Below are 21999 nucleotides of genomic sequence, written 5' to 3' on the forward strand. Positions count from 1 at the left end.
AGATGGAAGTGGCAACCTGCTCCAGTAGTCTTACCTGGAGAATTCCATGGACAGAGGAGCCTGGCAGGCTGCAGCCCATGGGGTCGCAAAGACTTGGACATGACTGAGCATGCACGCGTCAGGGGGCATCCACACCAACCTCTCTTCAGTATCAAATACCAGCTTGAAAGATTTCCTGAACGAGACAAAAGTTGTCAGCTCAAGTCCAGGGTAAGTGAGCCCACACGTCTGTTTCCCTTGCTCTGCGTGGTGTATCTGATGCGGATGCTCCTTTCATATCCTTTCCAGTAGGACTCCATGGAGGTGACGCCAACCTTTGGGGAAGAAAGTGGTTCTTGGTCAGCTCTAAAGCCGGGACACAGAGGTAGGTTGTCTGCATGGTGTTTGTTTCAATGGCAGTAGGCCGTGTCTCAGTTCTGGGCTTTTTCGTGGCAGCTGGGGAAGGGACACGGGTTCTTGAGAAGCCCCAGGTCTTTCCACCTCATCCCCACTTGGTTTGATGAGTGTCAGAACAGTTGTGGTGGTAGCCATAAACAGCAGTGAAGAAAGTGAAAGTGTTAGTGCTCAGTTGTGCCTGACTCTTTGCGACCCCATGGACTGTAGCCCACCAGGCTCCTTCATCCATGGAATTTTCCAGGCAAGAATACTGGCGTGGGTTGCCATTTCCTTCTCCAGGGGAATCTTCCCAATCCATGGTTCAAACCTAGCTGCCTATACTGCAGGCAGCTTCTTTACCATCTGAGCCACCAGGAAAGACTACTAGTCTTTAATATCCTGTTAGCTGATGCCCAAACATTATTCCTTCCACCAGAAAAGAGCCATGAAGGGAAAAAGAGAGAAAGGTGAGGAAGTGGGGTCGTGGCGGGGGCCATCGCCTCTGATGTGTCCAGGGTAGCGGCTGCTGCGTTCTTGCAGGCTGGGCACTCTGGTGGCTCACCACGGATCAGAGACAGATTGTCAGGGTGGAGTTGGGCAGCCTGAGTGGTGACCCTCTTTGTCCTCTGCTCTAAAGGCCAGCTACAGAGAGAGGGGAGGGCACCATTATACCACTTGACAACAGAAAGCCTGGGCTTCTTTTTCTGTGACTTTGAGTCCTAGCTCTCCCAGCCTGTTGGGGTGGGCCTGCCTCCTTAGTGAAATGAAAGTCTGCAGAGATCAATATTCCCCCATCAAAGAATTATGGTCAAAAGGGTTTTGCAGTAAAACAGAAAAGCTAACCCAGATGTGGCACAAACATTTGGCCAACTGACTTCCAGAAATGAAAGTTGTTTTTCTTCCTTAATTCTGCTGAATTAAATGGAAGGCAGTGGAAAGTAGTTAAGTGGTGTTTCATGTGGAAGATGGAGGCCTGGCTCTATTCCCAGCTGTCCCTACCCTGCCTTGGCGCTCACTTTACTTAGGACTAACTTGATATCATGCATCTGTTTTTAGAACCACAGCTTACCTGGAAGATTACCTGGACCCATAGCCGATTCCTTGCAGGGCCTGGGTGTCTGTTCACTGCAGACCACATCTCCGGCCCCTTGACCACAAAATGTGGGATTTGTCTGTGAATTTGCTCCTGATAACGTTGACCTTGGGATGCAAACCATTGCTGGGACACTTCCTGAGGCCTGATATATCAATATTTCCAGAAGGAGGTTACAGTGTCCCCATCAAGGAAAGCTCCAATTCCTGGAAAGCAGTTGTAACTAAATGTTCTCTGTACTGGTGGAAAATATTTCACAAGTGACCTCTATGCAGTGTTAAGTCTTAAAGGGTTTCTTGGCTGACCTCTGGAAGCAACCCCAAGACACTCAATTCAGACTCTTCGCTTGTATACGACACATGTCAACTGGTCCATCCGGGGCCACACAGACTCTGGAAAACTTCTCCAGCATCAGCGGAAGGCTGCACGATGTTTTGCTTTTTTTTTGGTGTGTGTTTTTGACCAGGGCTAATCTTCGATACTTGAAGGAGAGGTTATCCGTGTTGTCTTCTCTTTATTTATGATGAAACATACACGGGAAACCTCTTTTTTAGTATCAAATCCCACCCTGGAGGCACGTCCTGTTCCCGATGCAGCCTTCAGGGAAGGGACGTGGCCAGCTGCACTCTGAGTAGCCGGGGGAAGGCGGACTGTCGGGTGTCGCAGGGACAGCTGCTTGGAAGGGAAGCCACGTTTGGAGAAGGGCCCAGCTTGCTGTGTTGGAGGGAGGCTGCCCCTTGCGGGGTGACTCACGGTGGGTGGTGGCGCCTCAGGGTGGGATCCAGCCAGGATGGCTCTCTGGACACACCAGCCGCTCTCCAGGGTAGCTGAGGGGATGGTAGGCCGGTGACGTGCACTTCATTTACGATGTAGGTCACCCGTTTGACTATCCACCAGCACCCAGTCCATCTGTGGGATGACATCTTGGCGACTTTGGAAAAGATACAGGAGGATGGGGGACCGGTGTGAGTCTGCTGTATGGGAAGAGGGGTTGCCCTCTCAGGGGCTCCCTCTCCCGCCTTTTAAAAAATAAGTAGAAGCGATCGTCAGTCAATCGTCTCTTCCCAGTCAAACCTCTCCCAGGCGGATGGCTAAGCTGCACTGCAAGCGTTAGGGAGGAGGCCCAGCCCACAGCACAGGTTGAAGACAGGACCTGTGTGTTACCTGCTTCAGGGTCCTGTCTGTCCAGAGTGTGTGCCTGTGTGTGTGTGTGTGTGTGTGTGTGTGTCTATGGCCGATAGTGCTAATGTTGGGAGCACCTTCTTTCGTGACGTCAGCTCTCTTTTGCGGGGTCTGAAAAGAGGCTGTTTGATGAGATTGTCATGTATGAGATGAATATCACATGGTCCATCTCTTTTCAGTAGTAAAACCACCTGGAGGATTTCCCGGATGTGATGCCTGACTCCAGGCAGCACCACTGGTATCTGTGCCGCTGCCAGTGAGCAAGTAGCTGAGGCACCGGCCTCGGTGTGTGCTCACAGGCAGGTTTCAATGTGCGCCTCCTGGATCGTTACCACCTCTAGAACCCAACCTCTCCCTGAGTGCATTTCAAACCCACGTTCATCGCCTGGGGAGGAGGCTTTGCTGTCGTCACTCATCTCTGTGTCTGTTGTTCAGCATTTTTTTGACCTAGGAGGACTCATCCAGGATGGACACTGGTCATTGTCAGATACTGCTTCAGATGCATTCTGGACATGACACCTATGGCAGAGAACACGCCTTGGAGTTCACCATCTGTGAAGGTATGGATGTTGATATCTCACTCAAGACCATATGCTCAGCGTAGCACATGTGTCTCCTGGTCCACTAATTCTGAGTGTCCTTCCCTGGTAGCTCAGCTGGTAAAGAATCCACCAGCAATGCAAGAGACCCTGGTTCAATTCCAGGGTTGGAAAGATCCCCTGGAGAAGGGAACAGCAACCCACTCCAGTGTTCTGGCCTGGAGAATTCCATGGACAGAGGAGCCTGGCGGGCTACAGTCCATGAGGTTGCAAAGAGTCGGACAGGACTGAGAGGCTTTCACTTTTTCCGTACCTAAAACACGTTCTGGACATGAGGCTTGCTCCAGGGGGTGAAGGTGGGACTCACCGTCTGTCACTCTCCTCTTGCACTGCCTGGTGTGTGGGTCTCGCAGCCATGACAGGGCCCTAGAAAGTGAGGGGAAACTCAGAGGCTGCTGAAGACTGAAACTTGCAACAGGCACATCTCTGTCCGTGTCTCACTGGTCAAAGCAAGTCACACGGCCAAGCCCAAAGACACGTGATGGGAGGTCCACGGCACCACGAGGAGGTTACAACGAGGGTGGGATGTGGAGACAGGCAAGGCTGTGCCAGTCATCCACATGGGCCGCCAGAAACTCGGGTTTCATTCACATACCTCCCGTGTCCTGTCTGCATGGGGGCACTTCTGCGAGCTGAAGCAGTCAGCAGTGGCCACACTGCCAGGCCCAAGGTCGTTCCCCTTCCTTTGAGGCAGTGTTGCCCTTGAGCCGTCTTCTGTGTTTTGACAATTGTGAAACGTCCCTTCTGGCACCCGTTTCATGATGACATGTCACCTGATGTGCCAGCGGGACCCATTTGCTCTCAGAAGTGATGCCACGCGGAGAAGCTGAGCTGCTGAACGATCCTGACGTGTGGTGCTTAAGGAGAAGTTGCCCGTGTCTTTTTCGCTTTATATGTGACGAAACATTCGCGGTGCACTTCTTTTTCAGTATCCAATTCAGCCTCGAAGACTTCTTGGTTCCGGTGCTGACCTCATGGAAGGCATGTGGGCACTTGTAGTAGACTCTGGTCAAGATTTTTGCCCCCCGCCTGCCGAATCTTTTTTTCTTCCCCAGTGTCCCCTGATTTCTCTCATGTTTGGGCCCCTGAATCAAACCTTGCCTGAAGCTTGCCCTGCCTTGACGGTTTTCAGTTGTATGAAGCCTCTCTCTCCCTTTATTTTTGGCCAGTTTGAGTTGGGTTTTATCTTACTTGGATATAAACAGATGATACCGTGCTGCTGCAGTGATCCACAAACAAAAACCCTGCATTTATCTTTCAAGGATATATGTCTCTTAGTTCAGCTATCTTCAATGTCCCAAGGTGAAGTCTTGGTGAAAAATGCCTTTTTCTTACGGATTTACTGTGTTTGCACTTCAAAAATGTTGTCCTCTTGGTTTAATTTATGAATGACAAGTAATCCCCAATTCATGTGCTTTGTGTCTAGGGAACACCATTGGCATGGGCCCCTCTCCCAGAGACCTGAAGGACGGTTGGACCCCAGAACATCTCCCCTGCCTCCTTCGCCCGCAGGCTCCTCGCTCCCTGGGAGGACTTCCTGGAAGTGATGCTGACTTTGGAAAAGACATCATTTCTTCATCCCTATTGTCCAGTGGCCCTCTGTGATGGATTTTCTGTATTTGTCACAAGTCATCCTGAACAGACTGCCTTGTAGAACTAGACCATCTCTCAAAGGAACCAGGAGTGTCTGTAAGAAGGGGATGCTGGAATCAGGAGCTTGCCAGGCACCCTAAGGGTGGTCCATGGACAGCAGATGCTGCTTCAGCAGCTTGTCCCACCTAATTTGAGGTCCTTGGCTTCGCATTTCTCAAGAGGATGCCTTGCAGAACCACTGACTCACGGAGGAGATTTTATTTCAGGGTCCCAGACCACCCCATTTCCTCTGAAATGATGCTCCGCTTGACCATTTGCGGACTTGATCACAAACGTACGGAACCTGGCTATACTGATTATTGGATTCTGCCCGTGAGCTCTCCCTGGAATCATGAGTGAGAGAGAGGCTGGGGTTCATTGACTTCATCCATGACGGCCATGTGACCCACCTCCGCCCCGCATCAGCCTCGCCCGTGAGGGCTGCCTGGACGCTGCAGACACGAGCGCCGTCCGCCTCCTCCCAGGTGAGCAGACGCCCCACCGCCTTCAAGCTCCCACTGACTGGATGGTACTGGCCGAGGCCTGGCCGCCGCATTCTGACACGCAGTGTCCCTTCCGCACAGGCGGACCATGGGCTGTGAGCATGTCTGTGCCCGTCGGGGCTGACCACTGGTGCCTGGAAAGAAGTTGCCCATGTTCTTTTCGCTGATATGTGACGAAACAAACATGGTGCACTTCTTTTCCGGCATCAAATCTCAGCTGCAGGAGCCCCAGCCCCCACGGCGCTTCACGGAAGGGGCTCCAGCGTCTCTGCTGTCTGGGTATGTATGTGGAGGCTGGTCCCTCATCTCAGCTCGAGGAGCCCCTGGCCCCCAGGGCACGTCACGGGAAGGGCTCTGGCGCCCCTGCCTCTCTGGGCACGTACGTGGAGGCTGGCCCCTCATCCACTGACCATCCTTGGTTTGATCACAGGTCATGCCTGCCTCTAAGAACGGGCATGACTGTGAGAGCCCTCGGTCATGTTCCCACTTCCCGCTGCAAGAGAGGCTGGGTAAACATGTCCAGGTGAAGAATTTCACCCAGGATTTGAGGGGGAGGTTCAGATGAGAAGCGGCCCCCTTCCCAAAATAATACGGCTAAATAGTGGCAGTGACAACTACAAAAACTCAGAGCCGATGCAAACGATCCACCAGCCCTCTCCGGAGGCAGAGCTGGATGGTGCCCAGGTGCATGGATGTTAGCTGTGGTCGTCCCCTGGGGGACCGTCCCCCACACCCCCCTAGGAGGGCTGATCAGGGACACCTGATGTTGTGGAGGGGGGCGGTCCCTGGGGTTCTGGAAGAGGGGTTTTCCCAGGACGGCCATTTCACTGGGACTAATTCTGCTCAGCCCCTCTTTCTAGGTTCCAGTCCTGCCTGGAGGCACATGTTCCCAGATGTCGTTGGCAGAGCAGGAACGTTGGTGTCAGCCCCTGGTCAGGACCAACAAGTGGACGCGCCTCTTAAAAGTTGGTGCTGTCACGCCTTTCGGCCTCTGGCTCCATGCACCTGCCGCCATCTTCCCGCAGGAGGTGCCACAGGGCCCCGTGGACCCTTCTATTCTGTGGTCCTTGAAGAGAGGTATTCCCAGGTGAATTCGTTTTAGTTATTACGAATCGGTCTTGGCCAACCTCTTTGCAGTATCAGATCCGACGTGGAAGAAGGGCCATCAGAGCTGGGACTCTTGGCATTGGCAGGTCTGGAGGGTAAGTGGCCAGTTGCTGTCTAGAGAGTTCGAGTGGCATTCCTGGACAGCCAGTCCCCTGACGCTCACTTTCTGTCTTCCTTAGGAGGAGTTTCTGGAGCTCTGCCAACTGGGACCAGAGGCCGCAGGGTTGGTTCCTCTCAGTGCTCTGTTCGGTACTAGAAAAGAGGTTGTCTGTGTTTCTTAGCTTTGTTTATGATGAAAAATATGGATACACTTCTATTTGAGTATCATACCTCATCACGGAAGCCCAGCTCCAGCTTCCGGGAAGAGACGTTAATGACGAACCCCATTAGTGGCACTTGGGTGATGCTGGGCTCAGTGGCTGCCTGCGGAACAGTTGACTCCTGCCCCACCCATCCTTGGGGGCCTGTCCTCCTGTCAGAGACTGTCATGGGGACAGAAACAACTTTGGAGAAGAAGCAGCTATCGCCAGAGGTCCATCAAGAAAGGCTGTCCAAGATGTGGCTCACAGAGCCTGCCTGATTGACCAAGTCAAGGGCCACCCTCCTGGATGATGGGAAGGCTCAGATGCAAGAACACTGCCAGGCTTTCTGAACCAAGATGGAGGGCAGCTGGCCCCAGAGCCCCAGAGTCTCTGCAGCCCTGAGGACCTCCTGGAGGGGGATTCTGGTTCTGAGCCACCCATGGGATGTGAAGTCGCCCAGTGATGCCTCTGTCCTATGCCCAAGGAAACAGGAAAGGTACAGCCTTCAGAACTGAGCCTCCTTCCCACCTGGGAGGCTGTCCACATCCTGCAGCTGATGTCAGGGAGGGCCACTTATACCTGCGTACCAGGTAGGTCGAAGGAAGGCTCGGAGGGAGCGTGAGGTCTTTGATGGCATCTGTTCTCTGCGTGTGAGAGCTCACCATCCATTTCTTTTGCAGGAGGATGTCCAGCAGACAGAAGAGGAGCGTGTCACAGAAGCTGGTCTGAGATGTTCGAAAGGAGGTTGTCCGTGATGTATTTGCTTTATTTGTGGCAGATATTGCACGGTTGATCTCTTTTCTTCATCAAATGCCTTCTTGAAGGATTCGCTGCAAGTGGGGGGTCAAGTTCTGGCATGGGGAGTGGGGAGGTGTTAGCCCCACTCTGAGGGCATGGGAACAGATGGTTGACCAGATGGCTAGTGTTCTCCTCTGTTTTTCTTCATTTCTTCTTTTGCAAATTAAGAATGTATTAAATGATACCCTGTCATCCTGTTTTTTACAGTAAATCTGTCAGTGTGAAAAATTAGGCTGTGTAACACCAATTTTTTTTAAACAGTTGACAAATAAATGTGAACAAAAAGTTGTTTAGCACTTTTTTTTTTTTTTTTTTGGAGCTTTAGAAGAATCCTGAACCAAAACCTCCAGTGTTTTGGTTTCCAAAGCTTAACCTCTGAAAGAACAGATGAGCCACCAGAAATACACTGAACAAATTATAATGATAAAGATGAGATGATCGTGGGAATTGTTATGACTGTGTGGCAGGTGTACTGATGCTTTAGTATAAAACTTATTTTCAGATTGTTTTATTTTAATAATAACTTTTTTAAGACAAAATACCAGTCTTCTTGGGAAAGTTACAATGTTAAAGTTCTTAACAGAAAGAGACTACAAAGTCTTTACATACTTCTCAAAGGCCCCTGTGCTGTATCTCATCTAATTGTCTCTGACTTATCTTTTTGTAGTTTTGCTGGGGAGCAGAGTGCTGTTTTTAATACGTACTTTTATCCTAAACTTGGAGAAGAGTTCCTCAAGACCTGTAGGCAGGTGGATTATTCAAGGAGAGTTCTCCAGGAAGACCATTCCAGAGGGAAGTCTGGGTAACAGGAGAGGGAGGGGGTTAAGCCCAACAGTGAGCAGACATGGTTATCAGCTCATGGACCCCTGGTAGCCCACCTGGCATGTTATCCTCAGCAGGACACTCAGGGCATGATGCCTGCTTCTTGGAAGAGACAACAGGTGAGTTGACATTGATTCCCCAGGACCCCTGCAGAGGAGTTTCATGGCTAGTCACTACATCTGTTCCAAATCTCAACTGGCTGCCTGCATTTCAATTTTTTAAAAAATACAGCCCAGCTGGGAATTATTCCTTAAACAGCATGTCCTCCTCATGCATGACCATGCTTGTAAGACTCACTCCTGGGTACTTGAGCGATGTTGGTCACAAACTTAGACCCTCTGATCCCCTAAACATCCACGGCCCACTTATTTTGGACAAGGCTTCATGGAGGAAACACCAACCTGGATGGTGTGGCACAGCTCCCAATGGCCTGTGGAAAGCGCTGGGCTGTGTATGTTTGCCTCATTTATGATAAATGATGCTTGGGGGACGTCAGGGGTTCAGGGTTGCTTCCTCAGCAAGCCAAGGCTGTAGGGGAGGGGCTCTGGCTCTGTAGATGATGGGCGTGACCTGGTCCCCTCCCCGTGGGGTCCGTTCATCTCTAGAAAGAGTGCCTGCCTCCACCCTTGTGACAGGCCCTAGTTTTCCAGGTCAAGGTTTTTTTGAACCAATTCCAACTTTAGAAAAGCAATACCCGTATCAGCGCCTCTCTGTGGAATACGAACGGAGGGTCAACCACAGAATACGTGCTTTGTTTCTGAAGACTGCCTTTTGGCTCATTTGTCTTCAATATCGAATCTGGGTTTAGGAGGACTTCCCAGAGGTGATGGCAGCTGTGCAGAACAGGGACTGAGTCTGGGATTATTGCTGACGTGTTGTTTGCTTTAGGTCGGGAAGACCGCCTGGAGAAGGAAATGGCTACCCACTCCAGTATCCTTGCCTGGGCAATCCCATGGACAGAGCAGCCTGGTGGGCTACCGTCTATGGGATCACACAGAGTTGGACACGACTGAGTGAGTAACACTTGTGCTTTCACTTTAGGAAGCACGCTTTACCAGGAATTCACAGCACCTATTTTGGTAAGTCTCTGTATCCCTCCGGTCCACCTAAAAAGTGATTTTTCTGGAAGTTGTAAAATTTTTTGGTTGGGAGGGAGGGTGGCTGGTAAGCCTCTCAGTGGGGTTTGAAGTGACACTGTATTTGTCTAATGCACCCCAACAGCCTATCCTGTTGATTTACCCAGTCCTGCCTTTTGGGACCTTCCAAATACAATCTCACTTTCTAGAAGGTTCTTTGATGTCCTCATCCCTCCAAGGTATGAGAAAGGATGCCTGACGACCCTGCACACTTTCCTGCACTCGGTGTTGTAGGATGCCTCAGGAGGGCTTCACGGAATTGACCTTGACTTTAGGAACGTTGCCTGGAGAATCCCATGGAGGGAGGAGCCTGTAGGCTACAGTCCGTGGGGTCACAAAGAGTCGGACACGACTGAGCGACTTCACTATGATATTTTCAGGACTTACTGAAAGGATAGTTATTCCTACTGTATTTGCTTTATTTATGGTGACTTTTTGAAGCCTGTTCACTTTTCCAGAATGAGATTCTGCTTTTCCAGACCTGAATGGGGTGGAGATACCAGGGTTTCCCTCAGCAGGGGGGCTGACAGCAAGGCAGACCCCAAGGGGCCAGGGTCTGATGTCATAGTTCCATCCTGGAGTTTAGAAAGGACTTGATGGCCTGCAGTTGCATCTTTTCTAGCTGTATCATGTTCTGGCTTGTGCTTCCCAGGGCTGCTCAATGTTTGATATTCAAAAGGTGGATATTCCTTCTATGTTTACAGGATTGACAGCTAAACATAGAGGAAAATCCACATTTTAAGTATCTAAAGTTGCTTTTGAGACATTTCTGCACACAAAATCCGCCCCCTCATTGAAGAAAGAGGAAGGTTAACTGTCGCCCGGAACACAACCACACACACGTGCACACACGCACACATGCACACACACACACATGCGGAGGGAGTACCTGTACTCCGCCTCCTTCCCCCTTAGTGACGGGACAGGCGCCTTCCCGGCCGCCAGCTCCAGAGGCTCGCGCCTAGTGGGCTTGTCCTGTGTTCTCTCTATTTCTGACGGATGTGCTCAGGTTCACGCTTTCCGGGACTAAATCCTTCTTTGGTATTTAAAAGGTGGATATTCCTTCTATGTTTATGTTATTTGTGGTTAAACATAGAGGAAATTCCACGTTTTCAGTATCAAATGCTGCTTGGAAACTTTCCCGGACTGAAATCTCCATCAGGGGAGCCAGGTGGGGCTAAGCCCCTCCAGGGTAAGTGGAAGTTGGTGGACCCCAGCACATGTGATCCGTTCCTGGCACATGTCTGCGGACCACCCGCTTGTCTTGGGGAGACCCTCCCGCCGAGTGGCCAACTCGGGGGGAGAGGCTGGGGTCCCGGTTTCTCCAGGGCAGCTCAGCAGTTTTTGCTATGTGTCTTTCATTTCAGATGGATCGTGCCCAGGGCGACGCTTCCCGGGATCCATCCTCTTTGGTATTTAAAAGGTAGATTTTCCTTCTATGATTACGGGTTTGGTGATTAATCATAGAGGAAAATCCACATTTTCGGTATCAAATGCTGCTTTGGAGACGTGATTGGGACTGGCATGCGGGTGGGGGCAGGAGGCAGGGCTGAGCCCCCAACCTGGGTTAGTGGAAAGGTGGTGGGCTGCAGAACATGTGCTTCCTTCGTGTCATATGTCTGCTGACCATCACCTTTAGAAGCCCCCCTCTCGCTGAGGAGCCCACCAGCCAAGGAGGCCATGGCGTGTGGCCGCAGCTCTGCCACAGGACTGGACACAGCTTCCCTGGCCGTCTTGCTTCTATGTTCGGTAAATTACGCACGCAAGTCTTATCCAGAACTCCATCTTTCTTTGGTATTTAAAAGGTGGATATTCCTTCTATGTTTACGTGATTCATAGATAATCATAGAGGAAAATCCATGTTTTCAGTATCAAATGCTACTCTGGAAATGTTTCTGGAAGAGACTGGAGGGCCAGGCCCCGAGGCCTGGGCAGGTGGAAGGTTGGTGGGTGGGTGGCATGCCATGTCTTAGTTAAGGACGGACGCCTGGGGTTCATCCATACTCGGGAACCATCTCTGGCCGAGCAGCCCACTCGGTGAGATGCACATTGTGGGTCTCTTGTCCGTCCATCCGTGGAGGCTTGTCTGCCCGACGTGACTTTCATGTTTGATGACTGAAGCACAGATTGGAGTTCTCCTGGACAGAATCCTTCTTTGGTATTTAAAAGGTAGATTCTCCTTCTATGAGTACATTATTTACGATTAATCATAGAGGAAAATCCACGTTTTCAGTATCAAATGCTGCTTGGAAACCTCGGAGGATGCAACATCGCCGTCAAAGAAGGAAGTGGGTGGTCAGGGGTCTCCTGTGCTCTGTGTGAGGTGTGCCGTTCAGCTGACTTGCCCTCGGTCTGGTCGTGCGGTCCTGAGACTGCTCTCGGGATTATTTCGAGTCTGAATGAATTTTGTTCTCTGTGTGTTTGCCATGTTTATATAGCGTTTTCCAGAGCCCCCTCTTCTGCAGGAATCTTAGAGATTACCTGGGGGTCAGCGTTAGGAGGGGGCCATGGTGGAGGTACCACTTCTGGGATGCGGGATTCACCCACGGCCAGGAACTCTGCCCACAGCCCCGTGTTGCCTGCCTACTAACCCTGCCTGTCCAATCTGTCTGTCTTAGACTCACTCCTGGAGCAGAGGCCAGCTCTGCCACAATGCAAATGGCTTTCCTGCCAGTAGTGGTGTTTGCTGCTCAAAGAGAGATTATCCTTCTTGGGTTTGCATTGATTGTCATGAACATGCATAGGGCAATCTCTCTGAGAAGCAAGTGCCTGCCTGGGAGGGCTTCTTGGAGAATCAGAGGTCAGGACCACCACAGGGTAGGCAAATGCATGCTGACCACGGTGTATGCGCCTCTATCTTGCTGTCTGTGACCTGGTTTCTCCTCCTCTTAATCCCCTGCATCCTCCCAAGAACTTTCTGGAAGAGATGATGGCTTTGTAGAGGATGCGGTGGTTTTCTGTTCAGTTTGGGAAGACTGCTTAGTGTGATGCTGAAGCTGCCATGAGCTGTCACTCTGTCCAGTGTCCCCAGCTACGATGCCAGGCTCTGGAAAGACCTCAAAGTCAGTGTGTCTCCCAGTATGAGGAAAGAAGGCTCAACAGCAAGTCAGGGTCTGGCTCATTCTTGACTCATCTGGTCTACCCCATGGACTGTATCCCACCAGGCTCCTCTGTCCATGGAATTCTCCAGGCAAGAGGATTGGAGTGGGTTGCATTCTCTTCTCCAGGGGATCTTCCTGACCCAGCAATTGAACCCACGGCTCCTGTATCTCCCACATTGCAGGCAGATTCTTTACTGTCTGAGCTACCACGGAAGCCCCACCTACTCTACACACCCAGGCTATTCTTGGGCTGACTTCTGGGCTTTAATGTCCTTTTGAGAGAAGGGAGTAGGTGTGGCTGCTAGTCTAGAGGAAAGGAACCGGGTAGCCCTGAGTGCCATATTTTATGGTATTTGCCCTGGGACCATAAGCCCAGTGTTCTCTTAGTCCATAGTCCTTCTCTTGGCCTCATAATTGTGATGGGAGGATCCTGGGATGTCTGATGTCATTATCTGTTTCATTGGAGAGTTGGCCCCTGGGGATTCCTCTGTCCTTTATTGAATCTTGCCGTAGATGAGTGCTTTTGAGTGGCAGCTCGGGTGACTTTCTGGACACAGTGTCAGCTGCAGGTGGGAGGATGCTGGCCTTACCGCTGCTGCACGATTTGTGAGTGAGGAGCAGGTCGTGGACTGTGTTGCTTTCTTCTTTTGCTTTTGCTCTTTAGTGATGCATGCGATTGTGTCTTCTAACCCCGGCAGCCCACCTGTCACCAGGGGAACTTCCTGGAGGGAAAGACTTTGGGTGGAAGGGCGGTTTCACAGGCTCTGAAGGACTGTCAGTCATCTGACGCTCGCTGTCAAGTTCTACAGGACAGCACTGGCTTTGGGAGGCAGTCCTGTCCTGGAGAGATACTGGGAAGCCCAGCCATCCCAGGGCCGGGTCTCAGTGTGCAGGGGCGGGGTCGCCACCGGCTCCTCCCCCTTGGTCTCGGGGCCTGCAGGAGGTGAACCCCCTCTGGGGAGGCTGCGGCGTGGTCCTCATTGGAGCTGCTCTTTGGTACTTGAAGAGAGGATACCCTTTGTATGTTCACTTTATTAATGGCGAATATACAGAGGGAGACTCTTATTTGCGTATCAAACTCTGACCGGGAAGGCGCTTGGACCCAGCTCCACCTTCTGGATGGAGACCCTGTTGTCGGCCCCTCACAGGTATGTCCTTGCTTCCCAGGCCCAGATGTGGGCTCTGGCCATGACGTCAGCCCCAGTCCGCCTCTGGGGGACTCCCCAGAGGCCGCGCCAGGCTGGTGGGGGACAGCGGTGGCCTTTTGTGCATGCTGTCGGCTGTCTGTCCTGAGTCTAACAGCGATTTGCTCTTTTAAAGGCACGTGGACCTGCCCTTTGTCACTACCAAGCCCCACCCGCCCGGGAGGCTTCCCGGTACCACGTCTAACTCAGAAGAGAGACCTTGATGCAGCCCCTTTTGAAGGAGACGCATGAGTGATGGTGGACCACAGGCTTTATTTATGACAGTTCCAAGCAGGATGGGCCAACACCTGCGAGTCCATCCCAGAGGGCTTCCTAGAGGTGGCACTCGCTCACGGGAAGAGGCTGAGGTTTGCTGGCCAAGGCTCCTCTTCGATGTTCAGGACAGCACCCTCCTGCTCAAGGTCCCCAAGATGAATCTGTAAGAACTCTTTCTGTTTGTGATTCGTGGTTCCAGTCCTGCCTGGAGACAGTGTCCTCCACAGGAAGCACCCAGCTCTGGGGCGGAGCATGGGAGCCATCGCCCTGGGCCAGGTACGTGGATGCTGAAGGTCAGAGGGAAGTGCTTCTGTCTGCACATGTGTTCTCCAGTCCTCTGACCTTCCTGCATCCCGTTCATCTCTAGGATGACGGCCAGAAGATGAGGGCTCTGGCTCTGTGTTTGTGGAGACGTTTCATGGGCTGTGTACCCATCCACTTGGTGGACAGCCTGACCACCGTGGGGGTCCCCAGACCCTGAGGCCAGCGTCGGGGAAGACGTATTGCCGTGGCCCCATCGAGGAGAGCAGGTGTCGTCTGCGAGAGGTGGGTGCCTTCCCCTGGGGGAGGAGCTGGGTTTCCTGCTCGCCCGTGGCCTTCTGTTTCTACCCCTTCCGAAGGGCCTCCTTGGCGTTGAGGCTGCCGTGGGGAGCTGGTCGTGCTGTGCTGAATCCATTTTTCTGTGGTACGTGGAGTTAGACTCCTTTTCAATGTCGACTCTCCTAGCATGGCTTCCCGGTGTGATGCCAACCTCCGGAAGGGAATGGGGAGTGTGGGGAGGAGGCCCCTGTGGGAGGTATGACAGTGACCACGGGGCCTTGACTTCATCCATGATGTAAATTCACCCAATCCCCTCACCCTGGGTGCGTAGTCAGGAGGACATCCTGGAGGAGTTGTCCATGCTGGTTCCACTTCCAGCGTCATTCTGCAGAAAGCAAGAAGCTAGCTGAGCTCTGGGCATGCTCTGGAAGGCCGTGGGGTTGATCTTTTCAGGAATAAGCCCTGATTTGGAGTGATTCCTGAAAATGATATTGATGTCAGTGAAGGGGCACTGGCTTCTGCCCATCCCCAAGCTGGGATGGAGAGCGGTCCAGCGGGCACGCACCTGGCAGGCGGTGTCTGCCCCCTGGTCTGCCGATTCTGCATCCCCCAGCCCTCCTTAGGCCGTTCCCCGGGAGACGAGGCCAGCTCTGTGAACAGTAGCGATGGACCTGCCCAATGCTACTACCGTTTGGTACTCAGAGCGAGGTTGCCCTTTGTATATTCGGTTTTTTGATGTAGAATATACAAGGGCAAGCTCTCTGTGAGTATCAAACCTTGGACCCAGTCCACACGCAGCAAGGGATTCGGTATGTGTGCATGGCCGTGTGTCCAGTGGTGTGTGGCAAATGGCTTCAGGGTCACCACTTGGCAGAGGTGACATCTCAGGCCCACGGCTGCCTTTAGAGAAGTTGATGGGCCCTGGAGAGTGACACCTCCCGGTTCTGTGTGGGGCGGGGGCGGGGGCGGTCAGGAGGCATGCCCTGCGTGTGAAGGACCCGGGTCCTGAGTCGGCCAGGTCGGGCCCGGTGTGGGTGGTGGCTGCATCGGCACTGCACGTGTATGCTGGGCGCCTGTGAACTGATGCACTAACCCTCAGCGTCTAATTTGTCCCCAGGACTGTGCCTTGAAGACGCTCCACGTCCTCCCAAGGCAGTGGCTTTCTTTCCCGTGCTAACCTTTGGTACTTGGAGAGTGGTTATCCCTGTCCTGTTCGTTTTACTCATGTCGAATCGTACAGGGTCATCCACTTTTTCAGTATCAAGAGCGCAGACCGTAGAGTTCGATTTCCTGTGTTTGGATCCCGCCTCTGACACTTACTAACCGGGCAACCTTGGGCAAGGATATTTCATCGTGCCGTGCCTGCTGTCTCGTGTGGAAGGGGGGCCGGAGGGCTGTGGGGGGCTGGGTGCGTGAAGACTCGTACATGGCTTAGAGCAGAGTCACAGTTGGGGCACTGTGTGCTAGGAAACGCTTGGTAATGGTGATGCGATTATCGAAATTTCTCCTTGGCATTTTGGAGTGGTGTTGAGATGTGGACAGCAGATCACCCTCAGGTATGTGAGTGGATGCTTGAGCCCACTGTGTTCAGCGGGGGTGGCCGAGGCTTTGGAAGTGCAGTCACTAAGCCCTTCTCCTGACGGCATTTGGAAAAGCAGGGTACAGTGGGGCCCTCGGCCGTGACCAAGGGCCACCCGGAACCTTGGCCCCAGGGAAGGCGGACAGTCCTTGGCGATCTGCCTGAGCCGCCCTCCGCAGAACACCAGGGCGTGGTCACCAAGCAGAGCGAGCAGCGGTTCAGTTCCGCCTCCCCGGTACCTGGAGACACATGGTCCATGATGCATGTGCACGCGCGCGCGCGTGTGTGTGTGTGTGTGTGGTGTGTGCACACACATATGTGTGTGTGTGTGCGCTCGGGTTTGCTGAGCTGCAGTCACTGTCCATTCTTGAACCGAAGACCTGGAGGTGCCAGTGTTCCTGTCCACGTCGCTATTTCATACTTGAGGAGAAATTATCCTTGGTGTGTTCGCTTTATTTGGGATGAATCATACAAGGACAATTTCTTTCTGAGTATCAAATCCTGCCTCAGCGGACTTGCTGAACCCCATGACGAGTTCCATAGAGATGCATGTGTCAACCCTCTGGGGGGCTCCTGCCTAGCTGGGGGCTGAGAGCTTGCAGGGACTCATGCTGGGGGACCACTGCTCGAACCTTCAGGAACCTAGCGGCGGGGCCAAGATTGGCCAGGGGCCACCAAGCTCCCTGGTACCGTCTCGACCTGCTTTCGTCATGGGTGTGTGTCATGAGTGACCCAGCATTCAAGGCTCATCAGATCCTGCTTCTTGAAGGCTCTGCTTGGACACAAAGCCAACTTTAGGATCAAGTCATTGCTGTCGGCTCCCCTGTCCCCTGCCTGAGGACGTGAGCAATTGCTGAGCATGTGGCCAACTCTGTGTGAAACTGACCCACTAACCCTCATTGTTTGGACCACCCAAGAAGAACCTTCTGGAAAGGACACTGACCTTGGAGAGGACATCAAGTTCTTCTGAATGGCACAGTTCATTGATGCTTAAAGAATGGTTGTCCACAGTATGGTCTCTGGAAGAATTGAAGCTTTTGAACTGTGGTGTTGGAGAAGACTCTTGAGAGCCCCTTGGACTGCAAGGAGATCCAACCAGTCCATCCTAAAGGAGATAAGTCCTGGGATTTCTTTGAAAGGAATGATGCTAAAGCTGAAACTCCAGTACTTTGGCCACTTCATGCAAAGAGTTGACTCATTGGAAAAGACTCTGATGCTGGGAGGGATTGGGGGCAGGAGGAGAAGGGGACGACAGAGGATGAGATGGCTGGATGGCATCACTGACTCGATGGACGTGAGTCTGAGTGAACTCTGGGAGTTGGTGATGGACAGGGAGGCCTGGTGTGCTGCGATTCATGGGGTCGCAAAGAGTCGGACACGACTGAGCGACTGAACTGAACTGAACTGAATATCGGACAACCATTGTTTTAGTATTCAAATGTCCAGATGTGCTTCACAGTTCTTCTTGAGGATGGTGCTGACTTCAGCAAGAGGACACGGGGGCCTAACTTACCATGGAGCATGTTTTTGTTGATGATCTATGACAACTAATTCAGTGACCTGGGAATGCAAGCCTGCAGTGTGATGCCCCTTGAACTAACACCAGTTTTGGGGTGGACATACAGTTCGGGTGCTCAGGGCCATTTGGACGATGCTGGTAATTATTCATCTGTCTTTCTCTTTTTGTTACTCAATCTTAGCCATGAGGAATTCCTGGAAGAGAGACCACTGTCAAGCATCTCTCTAGGCAGCTGGAAGATGAACTGTGTCATTTGGTTCTCCTGCCCCCTGATCTTTGGCATAAATCTGAACATGAAGATGTCCTAGAGAAGATGCAAAATTAAGGAAATCACAGTCCATTTCCTGCCACTGCTACTAAGGAGCTATCTATTGAATGTCTATCTTATTCTCGGTGGACACGGCATGGCTATGTGCCTGTTATTGGAGCCACTTCATCTTAGAGACTCTCCTGTGAGACATGTTACTATTCAGTTGCTAAGTCGTGTCTGACTCTGTGACCCCACGGACTGCAGCACACCAGGTTCCTCTGTCTTCCACTATCTCCTGGTGTTGGCTCAATGCTGTCCAACCATCTCATCCTCTGTCACCCCCTTCTCCTTTTGCCTTCATTCTTTCCCAGCATCAGGGGCTTTCCCAATGAGTCCGCCTTTGCATCAGGTGGCCAAAGTATTGGCGCTTCAGCATCAGTCCTTCCAATGAATATTCAGGGTTGATTCCTTTAGGATTGACTGGTTTGATCTCTTTGCAGTCCAAGGGAACACAGACCCTGGGATAAGACATTGTGGTCAATGGCACCTCTGGGGTATGTGTGCATGCACGTGTGTGTGTGTGTGTGTGTGTCTGTGAACTGTCAGCTAGAGGGGTGTTCCTCAAACTCTAATATGCTTCTCAGATTTTCATCACCTAGGGATCTTGTTAAAAGGCAGATTCTGATTCAGGGACCAAGATTCTGCATTTTTAGCAAGTTCCCAAGTGATGCTAATGCTTCTGGCCTGTGGACAACACTCGGAACAGCTCGGGGCTGGAGAGGATGTGGTTTCTTTGTGATGTGTGTCCCCTGCGTCCACCTTCTGTATCGTGAGGGCACTTCCCAGGCCAACACACCGCTCTTCTGTTCGTGCGCAATGGTTATCAGCCCCCGGCTCTCTTATGCATAAATGTCAATAGATGACTCTCCCTTAGAGTCAAATTCCACCTCCCAGGGCTTCCTGGATACAAGACCCTCGCCGGGGAGAGGCCACCAGTGTCGAGGCTCATCAGGTACTGGACCATCAGCAGTATTGATGACTGGGACTGTGAAATTCTGCAGTCATCCATTGCAGCATTCCTGGGGCCGAGGCCATCTTTTGGGGACCCCCTATCTTGGGGACCCGTGATATGCTTCGTTTTATCTGAAAAGGTATTATCACGACGGCTTCGCATCACCTGTCACACACGTTCCTTGGGTTTCTCTTGGCATCAAATTCCGTCTCAGGAATCCCTGAAGGGCTTTCATTGTCATTGTGTTTGTTGTCATTGTTTCTCTTGGCATCAAATTCCGTCTCAGGAGTCCCTGAAGGGCCTTCATTGTCGCTATGTTTGTTGCCATTGTTGCTGTTTTTAGGACCGAACGTGCTTTGGGAGTGTCTCTGAGCATGGTTCCAGCTCTGGGGTTTGGACTCTGGTATCGAGGCCAAGTGCAAGCCCTGGGACCCAGGTATGGGGGACACATGATTGATGCCCACATGTGGGCTTTCTTTACAGGATCTGAGTTCCCAGCTCTCTGAGCCTTGGATTCAGGTCTTCCTAAGAAGAACCTTCCGGAGCCAGAGACAACCAACAATGGGGAAGAGGCCATGGTTTTCATTTCAGAACTGTTCAGGGATATTTGAGGAGAGGTTATCCGTGTTATGTTCGCTTGGCTCATCATGAATAATACATGGTTAACCTCTCTTTGAATATCAGACTCTGCCTCGAGGGCTGCCCGCACAGGAGACGTGAGAGCGTGTGCCTGGTGTGAGCTGTGACCCCGGGGCGAGCTGCGATGCGGAAGGCATGCTTCCTGGAAGGGAGGCTGGCTGGGGGAGGGGCCCAGGCTCGCTTTGCAGTGGTTTGCAGTGCACTTGGTGTGTTTCTCTGATTTGGACAAGGTCGCCCCAGCTTTCAGTCCAGCCTGCCTGGGGGTGAGGGGCTGAGACAGTGCCCCTGAGTCCGTGTTCCTGCAGGGCTGGTCGGTGGGGGCCTGACGGCTGAGCTTCGCCCACAGCGAGAGCTTGCCCCAGTCCAGACCAGACTGGCCCTTTGCAGGGCAGCTTCCTGGAGGCTACACCATCCCCTGTGGAGACTGTGTGCCTTCTGCTCCCCTGGGACTTTCCAGGAGAGGTCACTCCCTTCACGAAGACTCCTCTGAGGGCCATCTGTTTTCAAGGGTCAGGTCCCACCCAGGCTGGCTCCCCAGACACACATGGTCGCATCTGTCTCCCCAGGTGTGTGAAAGGCAGGCCCACCTCTGCTCGCCGCGCTGACCCTCCAGGTCCACTTCCTGTCCAGGCAGATTTCCCCGAGGCGCTGCTGGCAGAGCCTGCAGAGTTCCCGTCCTACTGCTTGGCTCACGAAGAGGCTGGTGGGGCTGCAGCCCCTTCCCTCCGGAGGAGGACAGCCCGGCCGACATCTCTCCACCTCTGCAGCCTGCACGCAGTGCTCTCTCTGAGACTGGATCCCCCCTGCTTATGGAGACGGGAGGCTGACCCGGACCCCTCATTTGGTGGAGGATGGGGGCCCCCGTGATCCGCCGCCTCCAGAGTCTTGACCTTGTGGACCTCTGGGGGCTCCCGAGAAGCCCTGTGCTCCGGTCTCTGCGGCTTTCCTGGCCAGCCTGGCGGAGTCCTTCACAGCTTCAGTCCAGCACCCACTGGTGACCCCAGCTTCCCAGTAAGAGGGCTGTCCACCCCTCAGGTACGTGACTGCAGAGCTGCCCCCCAGGGTGTGCCCGGAGGATGGACACGGCTCCCATCCATGAACCCGAGAATGCCTTCCACCCTCAGTGACGCCCAGGAGCGACACAAGCTTGGGACACAGACGCCGACGCTGTCATCAGTGTCAGCGCGGGGTCTGTTGGGCACTCATCTGTCGTCTGTGGTGGAGGTTCTGGTACCACGGAAGACTGAGATGTGGGGCTCCACCTTCAGGCAGGGATATATGGTGGCCCCCTCACTGGGTCCGCAGGTGGCCTGTGAGGACCCCTGGGCCCTCAGAACACAATCGTCCACAGGGGATTTGGGGGGGCCAGGCCTTTTCGGGACTCAGGTCCACTCCATCTCCCTCGAAGAGAGAGTTCGGTCTGGGAGTGTGGTCTTTATGGCTGGCCATTCCTTCAGCTCTGGTTATCCCTACTCTGTCCAGGATGAGTTCCTGGAGGCCACTTCTGATCCAGCGAAAGGTTATGGCTCTTGGTACCAATCCTGAGTCTAGGGAGAACTAATGTGACCCCTGACCATTGGCATCTTAGTCTGGGTACAGGAGGAGGCAGAGGGGGGGAGCTTCTACTCCGCCACACCTGATCAGGTGCGGTCCATGGCAGGGTCCCTCTTCAGTGCTTGCTCAGTCATAAATGTAGAGCCTGGTTACACCCTGCCTGGACCTGATTCCACCTTCAGGAAGGAAGTACCTCCCGTGACTCTTGAAAGAATGGCCCGTCTCAAACCCTGGGCCTTTGTTAGAATGAAGCCCCCCGACCCCGTCCCCCAGCTTTGAGGTCTTAAATGCTTAGCCCCCAGGGCTGAGCATCGGCGGGGTTCACGGTCATGTCATCACAGCCTATGTGGCTGATCACATCCGATCAGATGTGATCAGACCCCCCACTGAGGTCTTAAATGCTTAGCCCCCAGGGCTGAGCATCAGCGGGGTTCATAGTCATGTCATCACAGCCTGTGTGGCTGATCACATCCGAGCTGCTGTTTTGCAGGATGAGCTCCCACCTGGAGAGGTGCTCCACCAGGACTCCAACCTGAGGGCAGGGCGTGGTCCGTGATAGGGGAGTGGATGGTTGATCAGAGAACATACATTTTGTCAATGATGTATGTCAACTGATCCACAGTCCCTCCCTATCCAGTCACTTCTCAGGACAGACTTGAAGAAGAGGCGCTGCTTTCTCCTCCATGCTAGCACATGTCCCTTGAAAAGACCTTCTCCTTGCTTCTCCTCTCTTTATGCTAAGTCACTAAGGGAAGGTTTGTTTCTCAGTATTGATCTTGCCTGGAACGCTTCCTAT

General features: G+C 52.8%; 1 long non-coding RNA gene across 10 annotated transcripts; it reads left to right on the plus strand.

The window, feature by feature from the left end:
- Nucleotides 1-41: 41 nt before the first annotated feature.
- On the plus strand, nt 42-12759 carry LOC113879832. 10 transcript variants are annotated; one of them, XR_003507474.1, is made up of 5 exons: nt 42-364; nt 1432-3210; nt 4676-7383; nt 7474-10972; nt 11189-12759. It is a non-coding gene; the product is annotated as an uncharacterized LOC113879832 (long non-coding RNA). The 10 variants fall into 10 exon arrangements; XR_003507472.1 differs by lacking the exon at nt 11189-12759 and having other exon boundaries at nt 4676-6586; nt 6671-7383; nt 7474-7876; XR_003507477.1 differs by lacking the exon at nt 11189-12759 and having other exon boundaries at nt 4676-5663; nt 6245-7383; nt 7474-7876.
- The last annotated feature ends 9240 nt before the right edge of the window (nt 12760-21999 follow it).

This window comes from Bos indicus x Bos taurus, chromosome 21 (assembly GCF_003369695.1).
Source record: "Bos indicus x Bos taurus breed Angus x Brahman F1 hybrid chromosome 21, Bos_hybrid_MaternalHap_v2.0, whole genome shotgun sequence".
In the NCBI taxonomy this organism is placed as follows: domain Eukaryota; kingdom Metazoa; phylum Chordata; class Mammalia; order Artiodactyla; family Bovidae; genus Bos; species Bos indicus x Bos taurus.